We start from the raw sequence: 9948 nt of genomic DNA, 5'->3' as shown, positions 1-9948 counted from the left end.
AGTTTAAAGCCTGTGATTGGCTCTTGGTTGCTTTTAGAATGGAGCCCAAAGGTCCCAGCCTGCTTTACAGAGCTCCCTGTGGCCAACCATGGTCCAGTATGTTCTATATACTTGGAGATATTGCATGCATTGAAGAGCACTAGAAGGCAAACAGAAGCTGATGAAAATAGGTAACTGTGATGGTTAGTGTCGGTTCTCAGTGACAGGATCTGGAATCTCTTAGGTGACAAGTCTCTAGGCACACCAGTGGGGCATTACTAAGATTTGGTTAACCTCTGTGCATGCCTTTGGGAGGTTATCTAGATTAATTGAGATAGAAAGCTCATCCTAAAGAAGAGCAACACCACTCCTGGGCTTGGGTCCTTAACTCCATAAAAAGGAAGAAGTGACCCCTAAGGTTCGAGAAACATCACAGAAGAGAAGGCAGAAAAAAATGTAAGATTCACCAGATAGGGAACAATGCCATAAAACGCTGTTTTCTAGACATAGTGTGGCCATGATGCTCACAAACTCCCTGTAGCTTTGGCTACCAGGACCAAGCCAAGAACAGTCAGCATTGTAACAGGCAGCACCAACTGGACTCAGAGACAGAGAGGGGGAAGGTGGAGGAGGAGGGAGAGAACATGAAGTTTTGAGGAGAACATATTGGAGGTGCCTAGGGGTAGTGAGGGGACAGTGGGGTGAATATGATCAATACACAATATTTGCATGTAGTCAATTGCCAAGGAGGAAAATAAAAGGTATTTTTAGAAGACGGAGAAGAAGCTGTTGAGCATCCATCACTCTCTGCTTCCTGACTATAAATGCAGTCTGACCAGATTCTGTCATCACAGCTTCCGCGCTGCGATGGACTAGACCTTCAAGCTGAGATCCCAGATAAGCCCTTTCTCCCTAAGTTGCTTTTGTTGGGATAGTCTATCAAAGCAGTGAGAAAAAATGATTAACACAGAAGTGAAAGTTGGTCCCTAATTGGCCATCAATACAATTCTCCAGAGACAATTGGTAAGCCCATTTTAGACTCTAACACAAGGTGGACCTTCAAGACAAAGCTATTTCCAGGTGAACACATACAATGTATCACTTAAACCATGTCTATTAGTTACTACTAAATACACACCAAACATTTTTCACATATCTGAAGTGCTTTTTATGAGGCTCCCAGCTCCAGAGTTGACAGAAGGTGACAGAGGCTATCACAAACCATGAAATGAAAATTTCCACGGTTTCCAGCTATTCTGAGAAAAATCTAAAGATCCATTTCTCCATTCACAAGGATAGCTGAATCTGAGAGACAGCAGTTGGTTGCCATGAAGTATGCCCTAAAGGTTCTCATAGTTCCAATCTGGCCTGCTTACTAAGCCAGTCTGGCCTCCATATGCCCTGGAATTTATAACCACTGTGTGTCTCCACACAACTCCTCTAAAGGGCTGAGGAGATGGCACAGATGTCTCAGGCAGCAAATGCTTGCCCTGAAAGCATCAGAACCTGAGTTTGGATCCCCAGGAACCACATATGGGCACAAGAGACATGCCTGGAAGGCCATCACTTGAGACTAGAGATAGACTAGAGGCTGCCTGGAGCTTTCTGACTGGCCAGTCTAAGTGAACCAAATTCCAAGTTCAGAACAAGATCTTCTCAAAAAATAAGATGGAGACTGCTTTAAAAACATTGACCATTGACTCTAACATACATGCACATGTGAGTGCACACACACATACACGCAAGAACACGTACACACAGAGAGACTCTTAAAATACCATGTTATAATCACTAGCTACAATCTTCTCTTTTCTATTAGGCTGATTTATATAACTCTACCCATGTGCTCCTCTGTGCATTTCCATTTTTGTGTAGACAACGAGTCCTTCTCTGATGCATGTGTAGGGCAGCTTCACGTATCTTCCAGTAAAAATAACAGTGGGCTCCTTTCACATTTTTCCTTATGAACACTGTTCTTGGATGAACTTTTAGAAGAATAATAAAGAAGAAGGCAAGTTTAAAATTTTAATTGTAAGGACTGGGGAAAGGGCACAGTTGATAAAGTGTCTGCCATACAAGCATGATGCTCTGAGTTTGGATCTCCAGCACCAACATAAAAGCAAAATGTAGTGGTGCAGACCTTAAACTAGAGTTCTGAGAGAATAAAGGGAGGACCCTGAAATTCATTGGTTGGCCAACCAACCCAGTCATCCTGTTTCATGTTCTTTTTCTCTTAAAAAAAAATCACACACACACACACACACACACACACAAAACCTGAAAAGAGAAAAAAAATAATGGAATCTATTTGCATTGGCTAACTATTCCTGAGCATGCAACCTCCCTGGAATAGCATGTGGTTAATATACCCAGGGACATTCCTCTGAAGAAAACTGATATTCCCTCTCCTCGCAGCTATCAACTACAAAGAGTTTCTTGGTTAAGGCTAGGGTTTTGTTGCCACTTGCCCTCCTCTGTGTTGGGATTTTGTCTGGTTTGAACCACGCAGGTTTGGAGCATGCTGTCACAGTCTCTGTAAGTTCATGTGTACATCAGTCCTGTTTTGTCTGGAAAACACTGCTTCCTCAGGGTTATCCACCACCTCAAGCTTTTACAATCTATCCTTACCCTCTTCTACATGGACCTCTGAACCTTGAGGGAAAGTGAGCGATACAGACATTTAGGCCTGAGTGCTCCAAAGTCTCTCACTCTCTGCATGTCATCCAGTTTTGGGTCTCTGTGATGATTACCATCTACTTCAAGATGAAGCTTCTCTGATGAGGGTCCAGTGATTTACTGATGTATGGACATAGCAATATGTCCTGAGAAAGTAGTTTTATACCTATGTTCATTTAGGAGAATAATAGTAATAGATCTCACCTAAAGCCTACAACCTATCTACTCTCAGATTCTTGGCCTCATTAACAGTGTCAGAAATGTGTCCCATTAAATCCAATAAAAAGGTGATTGGTTACTTCCACAGTGCTTGTGGCACTATTGCATCAGTGACTGTTGTAGCTTACAGAGTTCATAGCTGAATGACATCGATGATTATCTTTCCCTTCTGGTAGCACATATAGCACCTTCCAGCACTGACAGTGCTAGTAAATAGGGGTGATGCTTCTGGTTGAGTACTAGATCGATTTCTTCATGTTTAGGGACAAGTATGCGGTGTCTTCAACAATAGAGTCTTGGTGTCAGTTGTGGAGAGCAACCAATAGTGTTGGCAATAGCCTGTAGTGTTTGGGGGCTTTTATGGGACCCATCTAGCCAATAACTCAAAAAGCTGTAACCCATTCCTGTCACTAGGGGTTTTATTTGGTAGCATATGATGTCTAGTTGGGGACATTATCTCCCCCAATATATGGTGACTCCATTTAAATATATCCATATATAGATACAAATTATATATACATATATATGTGTATATATGTTTTGTTTTGGTTTTTGAGACAGGGTCTCTCTATGTAGCCTTGGCAGTCTTGGAACTAGCTCTTTAGACCAGGGTAACTTCAAACTGATAGATTCACCCACCTCTGCGACCCAAGTGCTGGAATTAAAAACATGTGCCACTATCACCTAGCCAAAATTGCATTTGTATCCACATATTTTAAGAAACTTCTACAATAGTAGGTTTCCATGCAGGTTTTAAAAAGATCTTTAGCGCACACGAAGTTTTAATACAAGAGTTCTTACCTAGCATATACCCAGCCCAGGATTTGATCTTCAGGACTACAGCAACAGCAAAATTAGCAGACAATGTTGCATTGCCCAGTTGGTTAGTGCCAATGAAGGAGCATTTGAGATTGAGAAGCAGCATGAAAAAAGGAGTTGCCCACCACTTCAGCCCTCTTCCTCAACAACCATATTCCTACATTCTTAGTCCCATGGATGTAGCAACCATATCCACCCGTTCTTAGTTCAAGGCACAGCTGATTGGCCCTAAGATAAAACCACAGATAGACATGTCAGACCTAACAGAACAAATATTTTTCAAACTTGAAACTGAAAAGTAATTCATGGTCCAAAATTGGGCATAAGAACAAAAGGAAGTGATTCTGGTTACTTCTGTAGGAGTCTCCATTTTTAATTTAAAAACAAATAATTTTTATCCAAAAGAATTATATCAACTAGTCTTCATTCACTTTTCTGGCGTAACCCTCCTTTTTTTTTTTTCAACAAGGTCTCCTGAGCTAGCCCAAATTGGCCTTTGACCCTCAGTCCTTTTGCGTCAGCCTCCTGAGTGCTGAGGTGGCAAGCAAGCATGCCACACCCGGTCATTCCTTCCCTTTCTGTCCCAGGCTTATTTTGCTTTCTCTTCCTGTTATCAATGAACCTGAAGTTGTTGTGACATTCCCGAGGACTGAACTCTACTGACTAGAACTAAAATAAAAGTCTCGGGTCAAAGTTTCTCGAAGGGCTTGATTACAGTAGCATCTCTTTTCATGTTCCAACTGTAGCAAATGGGCTGCAGGGAGGTCCAGAGCACAGACTGACTGCACCTGCATCCTGGGCTCCCTTTACAAGAAGAAGCTGGAGCAACACATAACCTCTTTAGGACTCTGTTCTTCGCCTGTAAAAGGAGAGCTCGGAGTCTTGGTTCAGAATCCAGCGCAATAATGATAACTGTCATTGTTTGTTCTGTCGTAACAGCCAACCCCACCCCCTATTAAAGTTCTCCAGAGTGCTACTGTGCCCAAGACCATGTAAGCCTCCAGGCAGCCACTCTCTGGATTAGCAGTCATGCAAAGGCCAAATGAATAACAGCTTTGGTGAAAGCCAGGAGTTGGGGTCAGTTTTAAACTGTACTTTAGACGCAACATGGCACATAATAAGAGGCCAGGCAGGGGGATAATGGGTAACCTTGACAGAGCACTCACCCTGTATCACACTGTTGGAAGCATTTTATGAGCATCTTCTGTGTGTATGTGCACAACAATCACACAGGGTGCTATTATTGCCATCTCATTTGTCACACACACTCATTTACACAGGGTCTCTGGTAGTCCAGGGTGGCCCTGAATTCACTAAGTAGTCAAGGATGACCCTGGACTCTTAATCTTCCTGCCTCTGCCTCCAAAATGCTGCAGTCACAGAGGTGTGTCAGCACACCCAACTTTAGGTCTATCTCTCATTTAATAAGATGGCTACGGTTACCCCATTCCAGGGAACACAGCCAAGATGAAAAGAAAATGCAAGGTAGCCACCAATATCTTTTGAGCCTTTCTTATGTGGTCGGTATTTCTCTGGGTGATACCAATATGTATTAAGAAATGTGTTGCTCCCAAGTCCGAGAAGTAGATACCACTGATTGCAACTTTTATGGGTGGGGCTTGGAGCTGCTGAACACTCAAAATTGTAGAGCTATTGGTGGTAGAGCTGAGTATCCAGGGTCTCCGGGTGCCCTAAGTTTTCACCTTAGGAACGCAGTGATACTTAAATGCAGACGAGCCGTCCTCGGGGTTCAGCAGATATTCACATCTACTGACATCAGGCACCAAGTGATCAACACAGACGTGCTTCCTGTTCCACATGATGGAGACTATGTGGGACAAGAGCAATTTACAGGAAAGAGCAAGCAAATAGGACATAGTAGAGTATAATTAATGTATAATTAGCAGCGCTCGGGAGTCCCTCAGAAGCGTCTAATTGGTTTGATGAATGTTACTTACCTTCGGTTATACGAAAGTAATTCCATTTAAAAATTAAAGAGAGAGCCCTGTTCCTCCTGTCACCTGCACTGGCCTTGAAGACCAACTCGGGATGGCCGTCTAGACTACTCACAACCCTCGCATGACTCAGATTTGCAGTCTCCCTTCCTGCATCATCAAAACTGCAAGATGGATTGCGCAAGAGTCTCAGCCAAAGTCAGCTTTGGCACAAATCTTGCTCAGTGTATGAGTTAAGGCTCATGGTTTTAAGTCAGTGTGTTTCTGATTTCATCAGAAAGGAAACAGAAAAAGAAGAGAGGGTGTCCAGTTAGCAGTGAAGTGCCAGGCACAGCCGTCCACCTGCCCAGCGAGGTACTTGTTCCAGATTGCTGTTGGCCAAGTACAGCTTCAGAGAGTGTGGAGTTCATTGTCTTAATAGTTATCTTACCAGATCTAATGGGCAGCCTGGCTGGATTGTAAGATTTACCTCTCCTCAATGCAAATGTTTTAGTAAATCTGATGACACTTAAGCTATTTGGGGGTTCAGGGTTTGTTTTGCTGTTTGTATGTGTGTATGTGTTCATATTCATGTGTAATACAGATGCGCATGTACATGGGTGTACATGTGTGTAGAGGCAGAAGTCAACCATACATATCATTCGCAAGAACTATCAGACTTGTTCTTTGAGAGAAACTCTCTCACTGGGATCTGGAATTTGTGAGTAGTCTAGGCTGGCTGGCCAGTGAGCCCTGGTGACCTGTCTCTACTCCCCAGATCTGGGATTGTAAGCATGTGCCATCACTAGCTTTTCAGACGGGTTATAAGGTCAAACTCAGCTCCCCTTGCTTGCGTGCTAAGCACTTTGTCATCACTACAGCCTCTGTTTCGCTTTGTTTGTCTGTTTGGTTGATTGACTGATTTGGTTTTTGTTGTTTTTGTTTTGTTTCTTGTTGTTAGTGCTGTTGTTTGAAAAACACATGTAGCTCAGACTGGCCATAAGCTCACCGTGCATCAGAGGATGACGTTGAACTCCTGATCCTCTCCCCTCCACTTCTCAGGTGCTAGGATCACAGGATCACAGTATGTACCATTATGCTTTGATGTGTGTGTGTGTGTGTGTGTGTGTGTGTGTGTGTGTAATAACAGAACTATGTGTTCATTATTTAAAAAAAAGTTACAAACATGCATAAGCAAACTGAAAACAATAGAAAATCAACTAATAAGCTGAGTTATCATATTGTTGGCTTCTGGCATGTATTCTTCTAATCATAATGTTGTATATCTGTGCATTGCTTTGAAATAACCTCGACTCATCCAGGCATGGGGCACACACTCATTATCCATAGCACTTGAGATATGGCAGCAAGAGGATTCCTACCCTGGACTACAGCATGAGACCCTAGTTCAACAAATAAACAAAAGAACCCCTTCCAAGAAGAACAAAAATAAATAAATAAAATGAAGCAGCCTTGAATCACATGACTTTCAAGTTTGTATTCACTCAGTTATGGATATTATATCTCCTTCTGTCATTTCTAATAGCTGGGTAGTAGTCTCAGGTTTTTAACCAGTTTCCCATTGTCACATATTAAGACTGTTTTTAACTGCTCGCTAGTGTCAGTAATGCTGAGAAATGTACTTGGGTACATGTCTATTCTGCCAGAATACATTTCTGGATTGCAGTGGGTGAACAGGATATATTTGTATGGCTATAACTAACCATACGTGGCTCTTTTTCAACCAGGGTTTGCAGAAATGGTACAGAGGACCCCTTGTACACTTCCCACAGCCTCTTCAGAAATGGCCTCTCATAGCACACAATAAACACGAGATAACTGACATTGGCATGGTATGAACAGCGGGATTACAAATTTGCTGGGACTTAGCAGCCAAGCCATTGCCCACTAATGACAGAATGGTAAGGTGCATGCTTACCTAATTTTCTACTTTCTGTTCGCACACACTGCCTTTCAAAATGCCTTCTAGTCTATGGAGAAAACACAGGTGTACTTAGACAGCTAGCCTACTGAAAATCAAGAGGAAGACTCTCATCAGAGCAAAGATGGGCAAACCACTGTCCATGATACAGAATAAGCAGGGTCCCACGCTCCTCCAGTTACCCCGGTTCCTCTACAAGACACAGCCGGGTACCCTAACACAGCGTGGATCTCTTTTAGTCACAGTGTGAGAAAGTCCTTGCTTTGCTCTTTCAGTCCTGACTACACCAAAGCAACTTCAGTCTAGGGCTAGTCTTCGGCTTCATGCTAGCACTTGTCAATTCTCCTGTTTTAGCCTTAATTACACAAGCATTTACTCTCACCTGCAAATTATGGCTAGGGAATCTGTTTGCTCATTTGCAGAAGTATTTTTGAAGTTTCCTTTTAAGATTAAATTTTTTAATCAGAAAAGCAATTTACTGGGTTTTTTGAAAACTATATTACTACGACAACAGGCATGGAAGTGGGATGCAAGCATGGGCAGAGATGGGCACACTGACCAGCGCCTTCCAGGTGATGGAGAACTGGCTGGTCACGCATGCTGGTCTGTTCTTCCTTGGGGTTAATTTGATTTAGAGTGAAAAGTCTTCGGCTTTCCTTTTTTTTCAATGAGATCTGCTTACAAAGAAAGAAAGAAAGAAAGAAAGAGAAAGAAGGAAAAGGAAAGGAAGGAAGGAAGGGAGGAAGAAAGAAAGAAAGAAAGAAAGAAAGAAAGAAAGAAAGAAAGAAAGAAAGAAAGAGAGGAGGAGAAGGAAGTCTACTTCTGGTAAACACTTCTACTATGCATCAGCAGACTTCTCGGAAGGAATCCTCGAGGTGAATCCTGTTAATAACCTCATTTGATACATAAGGAAGCCAAAGAGGAGAGGAGTGATGTGGGCTATGTCTTGACGGGCAGAGCTGGGACTGAAATCAGGTTCACCTGACTCCTCAGTCACGCTCTTGACGTGGATTCAAATTGCTTCTCTTTTAACTTAAGGACCACAGGTCTTCCTGAGAACATTAATAAACTCTTCATCCTTGCCACAAGTTTGGACCACTTTACTGCAGGCCTGACAATTGCATAGGAATGCCCTAAAATATACTTCTCACCTATGGGAGGAGAAATCCCTCGGGTAACTTCATTCTAGGCCTGCATCTTTCAAAGAAGACAGGATGTCCAACAGACAGCCAAACCTTCACTCTGCCTGCTTTCGCATCCACTGTTAGGAAGGTGCCCACATTCTACATCCATTCTCTACTCCCTAAGGAGCACCAAAAGTTCCCAAGGACCCAGTGGGAAATCACATCATGGGGGCTAATGTAACATCATGAAGCAGTACCTCTATGCTTACATATTTTAAATGTATATTTATACTGAAGAAAGAGATGGAAGAAGTAGAAGCCTCTACCAGAATGCAGAAGACAAGAGAGGCTTCCTGGTGTCACATTTTAACTCTAGGGAGATAGAGTTCATGAGAACCCTTTGGACCAATTTGAGGATTTATTATGAGTGGTTAAGTTTATGGTAGAGATCCTGAGGTTACAAACACTAAAAACAGAAAATGAAAATGACTAACACAGGTCAGTGAGACGGGCTCCCTAGCAAGCGCTCTTGCTCCACAGGCCTGACCACCTGAATCTGTCCCCTGGACCATTGATGGCAGGGGGGAACTGACTGCCAGGGGTTGTCTTCTGATGCCCACATCTGTGCCATCACATGCGTGCACACACACTAATAAATAGTATGGCATACCACTGAAATTATAATTCTAAAACTACATCCCAACCAAGTGCACTTATTTTGTGATGTAATTTTCACATTAAAAAAAAAATTCTCTTAATCAGAGAGAATGGCCTGTTCCTTAAAGGTAATTACACAGGGGGCAGAAGTTAGAGACGGGCATTTTGTATGGTGCCCCCTGTGAATGTACAGTGCTCTGATCACAGGACTTAGCTCAGGACCATCACCCTTGATCAATGAAAGAAGAGAGATGAGAGCTTTCTCCGTATGCTACCATCTCCTAAGAAGACTCCCACTTCTGAATCAGGATTGTATGCGTGTGATCAGGTTCCCAAAGGTGACCCGTATGGTACCATCAGAGAACATCTGGGTTTGGAAGGGAAAGAAGAAATATATGGTCAGATCTTGAGACAAGACACTAAGTGACATCTACTTGAATCTGGTGGAAATTCTTAGTTCAAATAAATGGTGGAATTCAGGGCACTCAATTTGACTCCAGATGTGTGTCTGATACCATGCAGGTTTGATGTACAGCGGTCTACTGCTTTAGCCTCCCAAGTGCGGGGATTGCATGCCTGCTTTCCAAACACAACATTT

The sequence above is a fragment of the Myodes glareolus genome, chromosome 13 (assembly GCF_982192425.1).
Source record: "Myodes glareolus chromosome 13, mMyoGla1.1, whole genome shotgun sequence".
NCBI lineage: Eukaryota > Metazoa > Chordata > Mammalia > Rodentia > Cricetidae > Myodes > Myodes glareolus.
The sequence above is the reverse complement of the archived record's forward strand: the minus strand, read 5'-3'. Positions refer to the sequence as shown.